At 39.3% G+C, this 19,353-nt stretch overlaps 1 long non-coding RNA gene across 1 annotated transcript; it reads left to right on the plus strand.

Moving 5' to 3' along the window:
- The first annotated feature begins 6,407 nt into the window (after window positions 1-6,407).
- Window positions 6,408-19,127, plus strand: LOC148224950 (uncharacterized). The gene is made up of 3 exons (XR_015802002.1): window positions 6,408-6,633; window positions 17,176-17,302; window positions 18,358-19,127. It is a non-coding gene; the product is annotated as an uncharacterized LOC148224950 (long non-coding RNA).
- The last annotated feature ends 226 nt before the right edge of the window (window positions 19,128-19,353 follow it).

The following is a 19,353-nucleotide window of genomic DNA, read 5'->3' on the forward strand; positions in this document are numbered from 1 at the left end:
CGGGCTCAGGCGAGGCGGCGGCGGGGACGGCGGCGGCGCTTGGGCGATCTCGCGCTGCCCCCAGGCGGCCGTTCCCGGCCGTGCCGCCGCCTCCGGCCCCCGCCGCCGCTGCATCCCTCGGCCCCGTCCCGCTCGCAGCCGCCCCGCTGGCCCCCGGCGTTGTGCATCCCCCAGGTCGGTCGGCCCTCGGCCAGGCGAAGCCGTGCCTTGCAGGGCGATCGACGCTGGGAGCCGGCGGTGCCTCTCCCGGAGCCTCAGGCCGGTCCCTGGGGAGCCGAGCGAGGCAAAACCGCCCGGCCTCGCCTTTCCCGCGCCCCGTCGAGACCCATTTTAAGTATTAAAATGTCGCCGTTTGCGACGCAAACGCCTAGGTGTTGTAAATAAAGCTTAAGAGGGAAATGGCTCAGTCAGTGTCGCTGCGCCCTGTCCTCATGCCAGGTAGCTGGAGCCTTTCCATGGCATTAAAGGATAATACCTCGCACCTGCGGCCGCCATGAGGCACAAGAGCGTATTTTTATGCTTCATCCTCACCATGTATTCTACGTGGAATTTGCCAAATGATACTGATATCTAAATAAACTAAACATATAATAAAAGATGAAACGTGTTTGGGAATCTCCCTGGACACGATTATTAGGCCCTCATGACATTATTTAGGTGCTCTAGAAGCTTCTGGGACTGAGGGGAATTTGCATTGACACATGCGAAATAACGTAGGAACCGACCAGCATTTTCAGACACAGAGTGGCATGCTGGGGAAAAAAAGAATGTATTGCTCCTTAATACTAATTGCATGCACTGGGTCTTGGTCCATAATTGGAATATGAGCAATGTGTACATATAAAATGTAGCAATTTCTGTACTTATGTAAGTAGCTGTTATCTAAAAATTGCATAGCTTACTACCGTGTTAAGTTTATGACTGCTTCCTGGCATTGCCTGGACACACAGTACCTGCAGAAGGCACCTGCTGGGTTTCTGAATGCATCAGGTACATTCCAGCATTTTTGTGACTTTAGGGGAATGTTAATAGCATGACAGTAGCACAGCAGGCCCCGCAGCAGGCTGGTGGGGAGGGAGGATGAGCAGTGCTGGCTACATTACGACCACTTTGCAAGTGTCTAAAATAATTTTGCAGGTGAAATACCCATATATTAAGCAAGGATATGAAGATTGAATGGATGAAACTACTTTTTCTGAGTGTTGGGCTTGTACGTATTTTTCAACTGTAAATAAAAAATGTGGCTGGAAGTCCCTGCTTACCTCTGAGCCTTTTCTTCAAGCAGGACACTGGGTCTGTGCAATGGCCTTCTCATGCACAGAGTCATTATCTGGTCTGCTCTGACCACATTTTCTATGCCTCGTGGTGCTTATCCTTGGGGTTAGCATTTGTTAATGCTGTGGTTGCATTATGTTGTCAGGAGCTAATAGCCATAAGCTGCCTCTCCAGGGCAGTCAGGTTGGGGTTTTCTCTGTAATAAGGCCTCTGCTCAGCTTGGAGGTGCAATTCCAAGAGATGAGCCCGGTTTATGGAGCTTAGCTGCCATCCTTTCTGCTGAGTGCTCTCACTGGGTGTACTTTCCATTGTGGAGAGTGACAGGGATCAGCTCTCAGGATGGGGTATTGCATGGATGGTACTTGGCCATGAATCGTGTGTAATTCTCTAGTGAATCAACACTTTTGACTGAAAAAAAATATTTAATAAGAAATTCCCAACTCCCAGGTTTTTAACTACTTGGTACTGGGAAATGTGAGGATGGCTGAAGACTTCTCCACTGTGGCGAAGATACCCAGTGGCTAAGGTTAACACAAAATGAAATTCACATTGGAAATAAGTTGTGTATTTTTAACATTTAATTAACTATTCAGACAGATTGCCAGGAGGTGTAGCAGAAATTTTTTCATTGCTTTTAAGTTTTTAAATGAAGACTGGTTGTCTTTGTAGAAGATACACTCTAATCCAAATGTAAATTGTTGGGATCAATGCAAGAATTACTGGATGAACTTCTCTGGCCCTTGCTATGCTGCATGTCAGACTAGATGATGCTAACAATCACTTGTGGCCATAAAAATGTATGAGCAGTAGAAAATTATAAGTTTGAGAAGAATAAAATGATATGAAATTAACTCCATAACAGAAATATTTTTGCAACATAAACTCCTCTTTAACTTCTCTTGCATTATTTCACACCCTCACTGAAAGCAGCACAGATTTATAGTTATGTGCTCACATTAAAAACAACAGTTGAGAAACTTAAATAAGTACAAATTAATGTGGTTCAACAGAATGGGAACTGACTCCCAGTAAAAGGTCTGTCTGACCTGTTAATTTGCTACTCAGTTTCCTTATGGAGGAACAGCTTCCTGCAGCCACTGCTTGTACTTAACTGACTCAATTTTTAGAAATTCCCCCATTTGAGATACAGTATGATTGAACAGGTAATTGATTTTAGGTAATAGGTAATTGAATAGGTAACCTATCTTTCTTGATAGATGAATTGTATTTCTATTTATCCCTCTCAGATAACTCAAGGGCTCGAAGCAGGTTTTCAACGTCTCTATGTTGTCCCAGTGATCCTGAGAACAATCCCCTGACTTCAACAGAAACACAGTTAGCTACTGGGATCTTACATTTATTACATTTATTAGGCATGTTCAAAAATCTCTGTGAGGGGGAGGTAGAGGATAGGATGAGCACAATTCCCATGTGATGACCTAAACTGCCAACTCCATATGACACAAGTCCACTGAAGTGAGTAAAAACATAATTCATACTATGAACCAGCTTTCTGCTTAATTTTTTTTTCTGAGAATATTCAAAGAGAGAAATGAAAATGAAAGCAAAAAGTCAAATCAGTTGGAGAAGTTTTTTCTTTTTATAATAAAAAGAGGGAGTGAAGGCCTCGTATCACTAATATATTTCTTGCCCTTTCTCAAACATAATTCTTGAGGAAAGAATTGATCTGCCTGGAGTTGAATCATGTTGTGTGGTTTTGCTTTATTTTGAAAGGTGGAAATTTTTGAGTTGCCTGTTTCTCTTTTGAATAAGGTGAAGCAATAAATTCTGGTTTTGACACATTTGAGATTTTCAATACTTTCTTCCTTTGCATAACAGAGACCTGGCCCAGGTTCCTCTCTGAGACATTTTCAGTGAGAAACGGTCTGGGCTGCTCACTCCTTAACAAGGAAAAAGACAACCTTATTTTCCAAACCTTTTCCATAGTAAGAGAGACAGAAGAGAACTAGATGCTTCCTATGTGTGATTCATCTGGCCATTGTCACCTGCTATATTAGGATGAGGTAATTTGTAATTTGAAGAAATCTCTCTACAAGGGCAATAGATTATGAGCTTATCTTTAAATGTCTGCATTGTGTTTACCTGGTGTTGGCCATTGAACATTAACTAGGAATAAACATGAAAGAAGAGAAGGAGAGAACAGGAGGTAATATTTTCCAAAAATACTAAATAAGGAAAAAACCCATTGCTTGAAAAGCAAAAGTGGTCTGTGGATTCATAGAAAGGAGAAAATAGTAAAGAAGAGGGAGAAGGAAGATACAGAAGGCAAAAAAGAAAAAAATTCTCTCTTTCTCTTTGTGGGGGCCCAGCTGGGAAAACAAAGGTGGCTATGTATTTTCTTGTAGCTGCAGTAGTTGAAGTCTGGCCAAATGAGGAAGGTGACTACTTGTTTTCAACAGAATATAGCCCAGTGGTAGGACTTGGAAAACTGATGAATTTTGAAATCTTCTTAATACATGTTTGCTCAGCTGAGTGCCTTCTCTGATGCTGCTCGAGCATCCTGTAACAAGCACTTGTAGCATACATCATGTTATGTAGTCCTCTTCATTTTGCCTTTCTCTGGGAAACAGCCTGTGTTTGTGTACAGTTAGTGGGAGAGTATGAGAAGAGATGGGTACCATTCTAACACAGCAAAATGTCAGGAGGGAAGCTACCTCTCTCTCTCTGCCTCCCCCAAATTCAGCCTGAAGCTACAGCTTGGCCTGTCTCTACTCAGAGACAGGGTCAGTGTGGGTACGTCTGCTCTAGTCACTGGGATAGCACTGGGAGCATTCCCGACACTGGAGCTAGATTGCACTTTTAAATTTAGAAAGTGGTCCCTGGCACAGTTCTGACCTGGGATGGCTAACATTCTCTCAAAGAGTTTTAGACACATTCATTGCTTTCAGAACCAAGTGCTCTTTAACCATCAATCAGCTGAGAATATTTCCTCTCCAAGTTTTTCTGAGATTTGCATATCTAGGCTGTGTCTAGTGTCTCCTTGAAGGTTGCTGTAACAACTGTGCTTTCTTTTTTGTCTCACAGACTCTCAAATCTCCCCAGAATCAGAACAAATTCCTCAGCCTTGGAAGCACCCCTTTGTTTGGACTGTCGCACATATTGTCAGTGCGTGGCTATTGATTCAACAACTCAGTGGACAAAAGGACCATTCTGGATTCTTACACTTGCCTTTAAATGAAAGTTGTCAATTAGCCCCTTCAGTTTCAAAGGAGTTTAAGCTGACCAAACAATCTGACACCTATTCACTCACACAAAGGAGAAGAAATCAGAAGAAGTAAATATTGCATATTAAGTCTCCTTGTCTATGAAATCCAAATAATTGCCAAAATCTCTGATACTGTCTAAACTCTTCATTCCAGGATCTAAAGTGTTTATTCATGCCACCATTGTCTCAGCTGCAATTGAACACTGCAATGACTTTTAATCTGCTTTCTTTCTTCCCTCTCTTGTTCCTTGACCCTGGACCTGTCAAAATCACTAACTTCACTGCTCTGATTGTATAGTTCAGCTCTTTGAATCTCTTCTCTAATTCCACTTGGTTTATTTATTTCCTATTCTCTAGTTATTTCCCTTACTTCAGCCAAAGGAACATCTTTTTCTTCTCTTATCATAACCTCTTAAACCTCATATTGCTGTGTTGGATCCTGTTCCAGGGTCATGAATGGCTATAGAAGTACTCTGTATTTAGCTGAGAACTGGAATTAGTCTTCTACCCATCTGCATTACATTTTCTAAATATCCATATTTGAGGTTTTTTCTATATTTGCACCAGCTCATGGAATATAATTTTTATCCAGGCAAGACATTTTTAGTGCATTGGAGTTCCCTACATTTTATAGAACTGGTTCAAACCTCCAAAGCCTGTCTGTGATACAAGGGATGATACTAGGAATGAGCAAGAAGCATTGCTGAAAGCTGCCAGACTAACTGGAAAACCAGGTAGGCCAAGGTGATCAAGAAAGCAGCCTGGCTTTAGGTCCTATGTTTTATGGTGGTCCAGGCTGGAACCATCTAATAGGATCATAGAACCATTTAGATTGGAAAAAACCTTTAGTATCATTGAGTCCACCTCTAAAGCTGACACTGATAGGCAGACAACTCAACCATGTCCCTAAGCATCACCTCTCTGATATTCCCTTTTGTGCCACATCTGCATGTCTTTTAAGCTCCTCCAGAGATGGTGGCTGAAAAGACACGTGATAAATCATTTCTCTATGGCTCTCCAGGGATCTCCTCTAAGATTGTAAAAAACCATTTTTCAAATCTACATTCTGCCTGGTTTCCAGATGAGACTTCAACCCACTTCTTCTGCAGCTCAGGAAATGTCTAAACTCCAAAATTATATTTGTTTTTATTGTGTGTTTCTCTTTCTGCTCTGTTGAAGGCATACAACAGCTGTACCATCAAATTCAACTATATGGAAGGACAGACCAGCTTAGGTGAGATCAGGCTTTGAAGCAGAGGAACTCTTAGAACAGATCAGCAATTTTTTAGCAAAACAGTTTTTGCCATGAAAATACGTTTGTTTGTTAACCATGTTTTCTTGTAAAAGTCAAATCTACCTGGGTGTGGTTACTGGTTCAGACACTGGTGATCTGCACTGTGAGAGTACCTGATACATTATTTTGTGTACTACTCAGTGTCCTAGCCACGTCTCTTTCTCTACAAGTTTTCTTGAATTCTTTCTTGTATTTTTCTTTTGATTACAAAATTATTAGCCAATACTGGGAGGTGGTGTGTGTATTTTTCTTTTTGAATAAAAGAAAATCCATTTCTTTCTTTATTACTGAGAATAGAGTAATAACTTTCCTCTTTGTTGTGGAATATGGTGCATGATTTTAGCCAACCCTATTTAATGTCTCTTCCAATAATCTGTCTCATGTGTGGATTTTCTTGAAAAAATAAGTCCCTGCAGTAATTCACATTCTAGTTCTTTAAATATATAATGACACTCCCTAGTCTGTTATGACATATATGAGGTTCTCAGACACATTTCCTATTACCCAGCTAGAAAAGATGCAAGGTTCCAGTCTACAGGTCTCTTGAGTCCTACTATGGCAGGTTCTGAAAGGGTTCCTGGTTTTGTGTGTCCTCCCAGGAGAAGTGGCTGAACTGACAAGGATCTCATCTCATCTCGTCTCCCAGTGTCCTGTCACAAGCCAGAGGCAGCCCTAAGTACCTCAGAAACGTACAGGGAAACCTGTGTCAGACTTGTAAATTAACTGGCTCCTAAAGAAAGACTCCTTTCACCTTGTCATTATTAAAAAAGGAAAGAAAAAAAATCACAGAAAACTGAAAAGCCCGAACAAACAAAAATTGAAGCTTTGAAGAAGGAAGGTAAGTAGTTTTTCTCTGAAATTCCTGCCTTTTAAATGTGTTGAGCATTTCTCTATCCAAAGAGCTGCCTCATCCTCTGCTGAGTCCAGTTGGATTCACTATGTCATGTAGTTGGGGTTTTCACATGTTAATTATATGAACGCGTGTCTCTTTTTGCATGAATTTTCAATCTTTCATGCTTAAATTTTTTGAAATGTCTCTTTGTACTTGCATTATGACAAAAGGGGGGGGGTAAAAGCACCTCATGTATCTTTTCTATCACACTCCTTATTTCCTTTGCATTCGATCATTTCCTCTTTTATTCATTTCATCTCATCTCTTAGGTAAACAGTCCAATTCTATTCAATTTTGTTTCATTTTGGAGCTTTTCCATGTCCCTAATTATTCTCATCACCCATCTTTGAACTCTTCCTCTGTGCTATATCCTTTTTTGACATTTTAGGTGCAAATTGTTGTAGGTGCAATTTAGATCACTTAAATGTCCAAGTCCCTGACTTATGGATGCAATCAGGGACTCAGACATCTAAGTAACTAGATTGCAGACACAAATAATTACATTGCAAAATGTGCCTTCAAGTTTTGTGCCTGTGAGAAATGGCTGAAGCCAGACTAAAGATCAGAGCCTTAATCACAAGCAAAATATCCCCCTCACCCTTTAAAGGAGAAAGCTCCCCTCCATTTGAACAAGGTACTAACATAGGAAAAAAGTCAGTTGTTTAAATTCTATAGAGCTATATGATAAGTGTAATAATGAATAGAATAATAGGTCAGAAAGATGTGCATACTACTACTACTACTACTGCTACTACTACTACTGCTACTACTACTACTACTACTACTATCTGAGAACCTGATTGGGAGAGAAGAGCACAGTGTGCCCTGAGCTTCCAGGGGAACCAGTGTTTGTCATTTGCGTGTTTCTGCCTTTAAAAATGAGACTTGAGATGGTTTACTTTGTGGCATTGAAATATTTCTATCATTAATCTACAGGAAGAAGCTCTAAGACACTTTGCCCATGTCCATGATCCAGTATTTCAGAAAATTCAGTCTAATATTATTGAAAAATATTTTGAACAAGGTTCTCTTATTCCTTCTCTTTACAAAATAAATCCCTTTCTAGGATGAGGTTACAGCAGACTGCAGAGTTGAGGTCATGTTGTGTAATGGTGGTGTTAGTGGAAAACTTGCAATGAGACCTGTATTTTATTGAAAGATTTCTTAGATTTTCTATATTGACTGGAACAAAGTTTCATTTTCAGCTGAAAAAATATAGCTACTCTTAAAAACATATGAAGTGTTTATGCTTCCTACTATTTATTCTGAAATGAAAAAAAACCACTTTGTCTTCAAAAACCAAAGATTTCTAATATTGAAAATTAATGGAATATTCTGTTTTGGAAAATGTTCTGTTCCATTCCTTTTCATTAAGTTTTCTGAGAAAGAAAGTAAAAGATAAAATATAGCAGTACAGAAATACTTAGAGTAGGGATTGGCTATGTTCTAGAATTAGACATAGTGGTAAACTTGGATTTTAATCCATAAATATAGATTAATTTCAAAATATTCTGGACCCATAATGCTATTTTCCCTATGGACTGTCAGCACTGGAAGAGGAGAGAAAAGTTGGTGGGTTGAATTTATAATAGTGTCTGCACAATTGCAGCCAACGTTTTCCTCCTGTCTTCTCAAATTCTATTTTAATTTTTTATGTATTTCAGCCCTGTCTTTGCTCCACTTCCATCCTGTGCTTCCCTTGCTCTGTGAGTCAGCATTCCCAGCGAATGGATTTTGGTCATCTTATGAAGCTGAGATTGGTTATATTTTATTGCCAAACCATAGTACAAACAAAGCAAAAATAAGTTGATTTCCAGTATAAAATAATTTTCAAATCTCATCAAGCCTGCCTATAGTACGAGACATTTCTTTCCACAAGGGAGATTATATCCTCAAGAGTATTTCTCTTAAGGCCTATATTATTTACTAATGGGTCTACACTTCAGATGACTGTGAAGAATAATTTATCCTCAACTGTGTGCACCTTGTTTCTCACATAAGAGAACTTATGCATGAAGGAATCATTTAAGTTTAATTAATATTAAGTCCCTCAGAATAAGAATTCTACCTAGAATTGCTTAAATATTTAGCCAGCTCTCAACCAGAAATCCTGTTTGGTTAGGAATCCATGCTCCTATCTTTTTCTCACTGAAAACAATGAGAAAGCTCCAAGTAATTTTAAAGGAAGAAGAAACAAATTCAGTACCTACGTGTCAGATTTATAAAATTAAAGAAAATGAGTTCACAGAAAGAAAGAAAAACTACACAGAAACTTTTTGGTGCATTTTCAGAGAACAATACCTCTCTGGAATTAAGCCAAATTTGTCAGCTAGACTAACTGGTATGTCTTTGAACTTAGGAAGAAGGAGAAGCACCTGAGAAACAGAAGTTGATGCAACAGCCTCCAAGACTTGCATCTGGTGCTTGTTCTTCCTTGATCCAGCATTTCTCCCTGCTCAGATGTCTGGTGGCTTAAGCTAGACTGTGTGACTGTCTAATAGTGAGGCAAAGAATACTAAGACTTCTTTTCCATGGGTGGAGCAAAACAGGGAGAAGTACCATTATTGTCACAAGATCAGGACCCAGCAACTTGGCACTAGCAAGCAGCAGCCTTAGCAATCGTGTGCAAATTGAAATGGGTGCAGCTCTGTGGGTGCTTCTCCTGTGCTGTGTTCCTGGTCAGACACATCTAGTGTGGTTTGTCTGTGACTTCCATGACCTAGCACGTGTTTTTCTACAGACACAGCCTAGAAACAAAGGTCTAGAATAGGCCAGGATAAGTTTTTCAGAGAAGTGTGCATTCTTGCCTTTGACCATAAAGTAGCTAAGAAGGGAGATCTATATTGTAGGCTTCTAAAATTCTTTGAGATGATTTCCCTCCTACCTAATTTTCCTGCATGAGGAAGAAACCTCTCTCTATGCTTTCTGTTCTTCCAAATGATTTGAAAACTTGCCTGTACTTTTCCCTGCATTTCAGACATAGTCAACATTTCTAACAGCCTTCTGAAAAATATGTGGGATTATGACAGATGTATGGCTAAGGTGTGGCAGAGCTATGTGGAAAGCAGAGTTAGAATTATTTCTCCAAAATATTAGTGCAATTTCACATGCAACCACTTCTCTAAGAAATCTCAAAGGAATTTAGATTGTATTGATTATTTTATGCCTCAGCTCTACCATTTAAAATTATTTTTATTATAATTCCATTGTGTTTCTCATCTAGAAAAAGCTTCTTATAATTTCTTTGGGTTTTGTTTTGTTTTGTTTTATTTATATATTACAGAGGCAAAATGCCTAACAGCTTGAAGGTTTTCCAAAGCCTAGGACCCCTTAAGTTCTTCTTTTCTCTTCTCTTTGAAGTAGAACATTTTTGCTCTTAGTCCTCCTCTTTTTTCTTCCCCTTCTTCCTGCTATTTAATATTTGCAAGCTTTTCAAGGTCAGCTTTTCCTCTTTTGCTCACCTTGTGCTGCTCACCACTGCCTGGTGTCAACTGCTGACCTGGCACCTCTCCAGACTCTTTAGTCTTTGCCCACCATTTACTGTGAAAGGACAGTATCATAGGAAATGTTCGCCTAATTCTTGCTTTGCAGAGGTTTCATGGCCATTCAGATGGCAGTGAAGACTTCATAAAAATCTATTAAGTTACAAAGTCATCATGGCCATTCATTGCTGCTCTCAGAAATAATAATATTTGGCAAATTCTTTAGAAGACTTTTAAGCTTCACCTATCCTCAAGGGTGGAACAATCTTGAATGTTCATAATGTTTCAGTTTGTCTTGTATTCAGTAAGTTTTCTTGTGAAAACTCCCAGAGCCCTTAACAGCAGAACACTGCAAAATTGCAGTAATACCAGAAGATCTAGGTCCTGGATTTTCATGAGTTTTGAGTGTGAGCATATGAGAGACTGCTGTGGTTGCTCACCTTTGTGTGTGCAGAGACCAAGCTTTGAGAGCCTGGTCCTGTCCAGACAAGGTCTGAGCCTCTGTGCTTGATTCCTCTCCCTTCAAATGACAATTGGCTTTAGACACCCTGTGTATCCAGAGGCAGGAGGGAGGCAGCAAGAAGGGTGATAAATGTAATTATCATCAAAACCCCTTTCTTCATTGATGCTATGCAGACAACAGTAGGCATTGCCTAACTTGTACAGCCTGGTAAGGTGGGATGGATATTTTGACCTCCAAGATAATTTGGTACTTTTTTTGCCTGGCTATGCAAAGAAGAAGGCAATGAGACAATTTCTTCTCTCCTGTGCTTTTCCCAGTCCAAGGGGGCTATGTTGCATGTGGGATATGTCATGACAGTCCTGTAACCATCCCAGCCCTCTAAGTCTAACACTTTGTACTTAGACCTCTTTCATTGTAATGTGGCTCTCTGCTGCACTTGGGGCTGGCTGTCATTTTACAGAAGAGCAGATTGTTGCTTCTTCTTCTCTTCCTGCTGCTGGCAGTGGTTTGATTTTCTCAGTTTTAGAAGGCTCCAGGCAAGTGCTGTCATCCTCTTCTTTCCTTAGGGACCTCCTTCAATAATAACCCTGGTCTGACTGAGCCTATGCGGGATTTTTCATGAAGAAATATTTAAACAGTAGGTCCTGTGATCAGGTTTAAGCAAGAAGGAAGCCCTGATTGGATTGAGGCTGTTGTAGGTGTGCAGTTTCTTCTTTTGTTGCTATGAAAAAGCAAGTCAGTGGTGGAATATAGGTGCTCTGAGCTGCAGGCATTGGCAGAGTAGAATTTCATACCAGACCAGCTACCGAAATTGAGCCTCAGCTGAAACACAGCCTTAGCTACTTGTCAGTCCTCTTGTCACTGGTTCGCTAGCTCTTTATTGCATTATGTCCATATTAATGAATGCATTTTATTTTTTAAAATATCAATTCAGTTTTGGGGTTTTTTTTTGGTGTCGAAAAAGGTAGGATTTATTTTTTCCTGTGAGTTATGCAGAGTTCTTGGCATTTTAAGCACCACGAGATTGAATTAATTCTACAAAGGAAGGGTTTGGTCTGATTTACTTACAATGAACTCATTTCTGCTCCACAGAACCTCTTTTTCCCTGAACATTCTTGTTTAAATAGAGTAATATTTTAATCTTGTGCTTTGGGTCCTTTTAAACCTGATTCTATTTTGTGCTCCTATTATCCAAATAACAGTTCAATTAGGAGTGGTTAAAAATCAAGATATTTATTTTAATTGCATGCTTATCTTTTGAGGGTATATTGCAGTAAATAAGGAACATTTGAACAAAAAACCCCTAACATTGCAACATGTCTTGTCACATTATACTTACCCTACACCTGATTTCAAATGTAAATTGCACAGCATTTAGCTCTAATGAAAATACTCTAGTGAAGGAAATTGTTAAGATTTTCTGGTGCTCCCCTAGGGGTAATATTAAAACCTCCATTACTAACATCTCACTCTGAGAAGACAAAATGTGCACTGAGAATACAAAAGCTCTGTTGGCATCTAAATGTGTGCCAATTAATTCGCAGTTACAGACCTGCAGATCTGTATGGAGATGTAAAAATAGGACCTGGAAAAGCTATTTAGATCCCTGTATAACAGGGCTCCTTGACCCTGGATTTCTAATGTTAGTTTAATCATGGCATTCTGCTTTCTATTTATTTATATAGTTGCCTCAATGAACAAATTAATAATTATACAGCACATTGACAAACATGCCGAGTAATATTTGCCAGATTTTAAATTAATTTAATTCAAGGGCCACTTCATTTACAGGATTCATAGGCACATCAAGGAGTAGCTTTTACTTCATTGCTATTCATATTACACCAAGATTTTTCATAATTTTCCACTCTCTTTTTTATCTTTCTCCTCTCTTTTTGCTGAGGAAGACAATTTAACTTGCTTTTCCAAATAGTTGATTACTTCCAGGCAGGTGGAAAACAGGTAAATGATAGACAAACAGAAATGTAGATGAATGCATGGTTGACATAAATTTTAGAGAGATAATAATTTTTATTAGGAAAAAAAAGAAACTCTAAAAACTCACTTTTATTTTTCCATGATTTACAATTTTCCATCTATCTCCTTTTGTTTTTCACCTGCAATTTCCTTTGGATATTATTTTAAGTCTTTCTTGTGATCCTGTGGAGGTCTGTTTCTGTGTTTCTGTGTTCTGAACATAGATTTAGTTACACAGAGGTGCAGTGCTTTATATTATTTGTCAACAGAAACTTGATATTAGAACCAACAACTGCCTTGAACTGCAGTATTTGAAATGAGAAATATATGTTCCATGGCAGGCAAGTCAAACTTTTAAATCAAGGCTCTGTCCTTTTAACAGAGGGAAGGAGATGATCATCAATCTTTAAAAAGACTCCCCTCCCTTTCTCCAACATGGCCAAGTAAAAGGAATTTACAGAACAGTGCTGCTTTTCTTTAATAGTATTCTCTTTTTACCCCCCATTTCATTATTCTTTTGGAAGAAACAGGACAACTGGTATATGAAAAATACTTTTTTTCTCAAAAGGTGGCACATTACTATCTTAGCCAATACATAGCAGGGTCTTCTGCTGGAATATAGAGAATCTGAGACATATTTAATATTTTCAACATATTTTAAGAAGAACTGCAATGTTGGGGAGATTAGTACCCCCTTATTACGCTTTTTATAACTCATATGATCTGTGTTTTCATCTATTTAATTATGGCAACACCCCCCTCAGATGCTAGCACTTACAGATGCATGCTCAGTTGTAGAACAAGACCTTTGAAAGCCCCTTTCATCCCTTTCTGATATCACCTGATTTCTACCTAACAAATCCTTGCCTTGGTACAGGAAATTGCCCAGCAGCCACTGCACTGCAGTGACACAGCAGAGCCTGAGCTGCCGTGTCCTCTCCCTGCACTGCTCTGTGCCTCTGCTCCCTGTGGCAGCAGTGCTTCCTCAGAAATACTGTACCTAGTTTGGTAGCCAGACATTCCTTTCTGGGCTGAGCCCTCACATCCCCAGTTCAGTTGAAAGATCACTGTGAAATAGTCCCGTGGCTCCACAGACACTCAGTACTTTGCTAAGCCCACATAACTTGTGCAGCTGTGTTTGCTCTCCTCTTTTCTAAGTAACACAATTATAGCGGAGTTTTAGAGGACAAGATCCTCAAAGACATGAAGTCCAACTAGCAATGGGAACTGGGTCTGAAAAGCTTTGGAGGAGCAGTGCTCTGTAATTGTACTGAACTTCCAAGATGTAGCCAGATAGTGAAACTGAGAGCTACCAGTGAGGATCATCTCACCCAGCTTCATGGATACCAGAGGTCTAGGGCATAATTCAGTTGCATAAACATGTGCTTTGAGACTCTTCCATGCATCTTATATTGTTGAAGGCCTCTGCATGCAGCTGAGAAACCTATTTTCTCCAGCAGCTGGAGCCAGGCAGCATGTGCTAAGGTATCCTTATTATCTGCTTTGGATAAATTGCATCTGGGCTTCACTAACCAGATCAGCATGAACTGTAGTGAGAGCTCAGACACCTCACCAACATATAGAGACCTAATTGTAAGTGCCTAAAATAAGGTATCCTGTTTGGGAGTGAGGACCATCCTAAATATCTACTGGTAGGCAGAGGTAGGAAGATGAAACTCATCTAAGGATATTAACAATGAGAAAGCAAGATTTAAAGGAAGACAAGTGAATCAGCTCCTCACACCCCTGGCTCAGATGAAGGCTAAATTTGGAAATGAAAATTGTTTAGGTGATACATGGGTCTCTGTGGAGAAATGTCTCAGAAACCATTTTAGGAGAGATCAGAAGGGCTGGGGGTGAATTGTAAAGCAACATTTGAACCAAATGCTTATTTCTAATTTGTGTGACGTGACTTAAAAGATGGAAAACCAACAGCTGGGGATGTGAAAGATAGATATGAGGGAGATAAAAGAAGACTGTGAAGAAAATTGAGAAATAATTTTCATGCCTTTAATGTACATCACATTTAGGAAATTTGCAAGTTATCAATGCGTAGTAAGGTTCTTCTCAGAAACAAATAGGAAATAGCTGTGCCTCGTGTAAAACATTAGCAGTCTCTCTTACGTCTGAACAACTTTTCATAGGTAAAATTGCTTTAGCTGGCACGATTATCACTGTTCACTGCTGCATTCAGCATGCTGCTCAATGTGATAATGAGTGATGTCTTTTTTCCATCACTTCAATACAGGTATGCAATTTATTCTGCCAGTAAACACTATTATAATGTAAAATTTATAATACAATATCTTTCAATGCCAGTCAGAGTGATAGTTTGAAGGAACTTGAATGTGTCTGTTATGTATCAGAGCAAACAAACCCCACATTAACAACAAAGTTGCTTACTTGGCGGAATGGTGCAGCTGCCTTGCTTTGCTTGCTGGGGTGCATATATTAACAGCAGCACTGCTCCCTGGAGTGTCATGGCCCCAAACTCCCTCACTTTCTGTGCAGTCTCACAGCATCACGGGTTCCAAATGGAATGGGCACAGTGATGTCACGTTAGGTGCTTGCAGCACTAGGTTTATCTTTTAATATCCCCACAGCTCAAGCACAAGGTCAGCACAGCTGATGATCCTTGATGTTGTTAGCCAGATAAACTCTCATATTAATCCTGCACATTTAAGTTGGCAATACAAATACTCTCTGCTTTGTGTGTATGTGGGGGTAGTGTTCTTTCTTTCAAGAGCTTTTAGAATATATTCCAAATAATTTCCAATAATTTAAAAGCCTTTTAAAGAACAGGCTCTTCTTCCAATAATTGACAGGCAAGACAATACCAGAGGGGGAGGCGAGGTGGAGAGGGGCGGAGGTGTAGATTGCTCTATATAAAAGCTGCTAAATTATGTTGTCAAAATTATAGCAACATTTTTTTTTTGCTCAAAAGCCTTGAAAAATCACACTCCTCCAGTCCCAGACTTCTGGATTTTGTTTGTTTTGTGCAACCAACTTAAACTTCATGTCATGAAATCTGTTATAATTGGAAGCACTTGTTGGATTCAAAATCAGCCTAGGACCACGAACCCAAACATGTGACTGAAAACATTGTCTCTATTTTTACACATAACTACAAGAATAAAAAATTTTGGCTGCTGCTGGTGGTATCTGTGATGTGTAGTCTGGATCTTTGCTTTTGTCTTGTTTTTTTCCCATACTTTGACAGATTTTCTTGTGAAAAGTAACCTGTCTGGAGATCTGGAGAGTGCACTGTAAGCTGATGTGGTTAGACACTTTGACAGAGGGAAAGCCACTGACTACATGCTCTTCAGTTGAGAATGGTCTCCATTGATAGCAACATTCAGTAACTTGCTGAAACTGGAGTCTCAATAACTCTACATTTCAGTTCAGAGATCTTGTTTACTGATTTCTCAGTATCTCTTCTAAGCTATAAAATCTTTCTTTCTTTCTCTTTCTTTCTTTCTTTCTTTCTTTCTTTCTTTCTTTCTTTCTTTCTTTTTCTTTCTTTCTTTCTCTCTTTCTCTCTCTCTCTCTTTCTCTCTTTCTTTCTCTCTCTCTTTTCTCTCTTTCTCTCTTTCTTTCTCTCTCTCTTTTCTCTCTCTCTTTCTCTCTTTCTCCCTTCCTCCCTTCCCATTTTCCCTTCCCCTGTTAAGATTTAGTGACCTGATGTCTTGTTCAATGGCTTTGGTCTTGGAGAGAAAGAAATTTGTGTCAAGGCTACATTCCTGACCAAATTTGTACTGTCTCTAAGATATTTATTGTCACAGTAAACATGTGAAAAGCATGATGTGGTACGTCTCCCTCTGGTCATTTCATAGTAAAATAATTTGGTCTAAAGTAAGAAGCTGGAAAATTTAATTAATTTTCTACTTGAAACATTCTGATGTATTTCTTTTTTTCAAGATATTTGCTCTTCACATGCAACATGCCAAGCTGTAATTCATTTCTTGCTGTAGTCTTCATGTCCTACAAAGCCTATATAGCTCAAGCATTTCAGAATTGAAGATGCATTTGGAACATGACATGAAATACAATCAGTTTCTGTTCACTCTTCCACATGTTGCATCATTTATTAACACTCTTTCTTCATAACAAGTCTAGATGATGAAGCTTCTACAAAATCTGTCTGTCTGAGCAGCCACCTGTCTGTCTCCCACATACCAAACACCAAGCAAAGCTCTGTAGCTTGTGTGCACTTTTCAGCTTTGGTCATTACAGAGTGTCTTATTAAAGTGGGAGAACAAGCAACCCTCCAAAAAAGGGCTGAGAAAACAAGAAAATGCCTTGCATGAACAAGAGAGAGAGACTGAGATGCTTTATCAGCTTGTGGTGTTCAACTGGGCAGCAGGCATTGCATGCTGTTGTGCTTTATGGCATCTCTCTGCTGGAAACGCTGATTAAAAAAGAAGGGTAAATGCATGCTGTTGCCATTTCAATAAATCCACAATATTTTCATTATTTTGAAAAAACCTTTCTAAGAGTAAACTGTGTGCTTTAAGATCCATACTTACACGTGATACTGCATGAGTCGAAACTCGATACTGTTGACAGGTAGATGAATAGACTGCAGTCTCTTCAAGTTGCAAGACAAGGAAGAAATTGGTCTGGAAACTTGCTGAAGAAGAAAGGGACTGTCTGGCACTCTTTGGTGCAATACAAGCAGCTCATCCTCCGATAGGTATGCATCTGGGGCAATGTTTGTAGAATAGAATCATAGAATTGTAGAATGTTCTGAGTTAAAGGAGACCCACAAGGACTGTCAAAGTCCAACTCGTGACTCTGCACAGCACAACACCTAGAGTCACACCATGTGCCAGAGGCTGAACAAGCCATGCTTCTCATATGGTTTTCCCTCCGGACCCTTCAACACCTCTGTAACCCTCCTTTGGATGCTCTCTAATAGCTTTATATCTTTCTTGGATTTTGGTGCCCAAAACTGCACGCAGGACTCAAGATAAGCTGCAACAGCACAGAATAAAGTGGGTGCAGTAACCTCTCTCCACCCATCATTCCAGAAATCCTGGGAGATTTTGAAAAAAAAAATAATATTATGCACACACACACACACACACACACACACACATACATATATGTACAGGTGCCTTTTCTGGGCCTACTAAGAAGGTTTTTATCCACAGTTTTTGAGCATTGTGTCTCAGATTGCTTTCATACTGACCCAGCTTGTAAGGGCAGTCCCTTATCCATAGAGGTAAATAAATCTCATTCTTTGGGTCAAATATGTGGATGCATTCCAATATTTTTTTAACAATGATCCAGATCTAATAGTTTATGTGCTAATTTTTGACAGATCTGCTGCTGTCAAATCCATCAGTCTTTTAAAGGCAGGAAATAAGCTGTGTTTCATCATTGCTACTGTCTCATCTACCTGCTTTGTTTTATGCCCTCACAACAGGAAGTACTGTTAAGATGAATGAGATTTAAATAACTGTATTTTTTGTCTATATATTTAAATGTATGCAGTATTTCAAAGCCAAAGAATGTCCTGACAAGTGAAAACAGCACCTGGCATGTAACTGAGAAATTAGTCTTGAATGATATTGAATTTCTGGCCAATTCTGAGTTCTACTTTCAGGTGTGGCAGACCTGATGTTGATGATCCTGACACATTGGGTACAGATATCATTTGTTTTCTCTCAGTCTTGCACTTAATCCAGCTCTGCCTGGAAACTCTCACCAGTGTAAATGGAAGCAATCTTTGTTTTTTCACCTCAGGTTTCTGCATCTCATGTTGTAAGCCAAAGCAGTCCCCACTTGGCACTTTTGGAGGAGAATTAAAATCACTTTGTGACTGATCCAAGAATCAGACCTGGAATGTGTAAACCTGTTTTTGTCTACTCGACTGCCAATGTAACGAAGCATGGCCTTTCTGAAATATTGAAAAATATATTTTCATATGTTCATATATCTCAAGAATCACTTTGTTACCTGTAAAAAATGGTTTGGCATCAATCTGTGAAGAATGCTAGCTTTATTCCACTAAGTGTTACAACCCTCCCAATAAAGTGTGAGGAGTATCTGCAAATGAAGGATTATGATCAAGGAAGCACTACTTTTGTAAAGAGATTACTTCTAACATGATGCTATAATCATATGTGCAGGGTTACCAAATAATTGGCCTTTGCAGTAACTCTTATGACAGTAAGTACCAAAGTAATAATTTGTGTCTGCTACACTTTGTAAGCTCTTGTCAAACAGATAACTGGGTTTCATACCCAGAACTGGTATCTCCTGCTGTTCAGCTCAATGGACAAGGGCTGTTTTTCCTTGAGACACTCTCAGTAGAATATAGGTTCAGACTGTGCATGGAGGTGCTCTAGTACTTGTAGAAAACCAGTAAATTCTCTCTGAATAGCACTTACCTTATATTAGCTACTGGAGATGAGTGTTTGCTTTTTTGTTTTGTTTTGCAATAACACCATTAGAAAATGGTGCATAAATTCAGTTCATGATTTATACTTTGATACTTCATTCTGTGTTTTGTTTTGTTGGGTTTTTTTGATTGATTTTTAAATTTCTTTGATTTAAATGTATTTCTTAAATAAATCAGCTGTCTTTTTTTTGTCACTGGAGATGGAGAAGTTAGTGTGTTATTTCTCACCCATTCTCTCTGAAACAAATAAGATCTTCCATCAGATAAAACAGTGAGTCAAACTCAGTGCCATGATAGATCACTTGATTAACCAGCAGGTAGAGCTGTTTCTTTAGTAA

The sequence above is a fragment of the Sturnus vulgaris genome, chromosome 2, assembly GCF_052056855.1.
Source record: "Sturnus vulgaris isolate bStuVul1 chromosome 2, bStuVul1.hap1, whole genome shotgun sequence".
NCBI lineage: Eukaryota > Metazoa > Chordata > Aves > Passeriformes > Sturnidae > Sturnus > Sturnus vulgaris.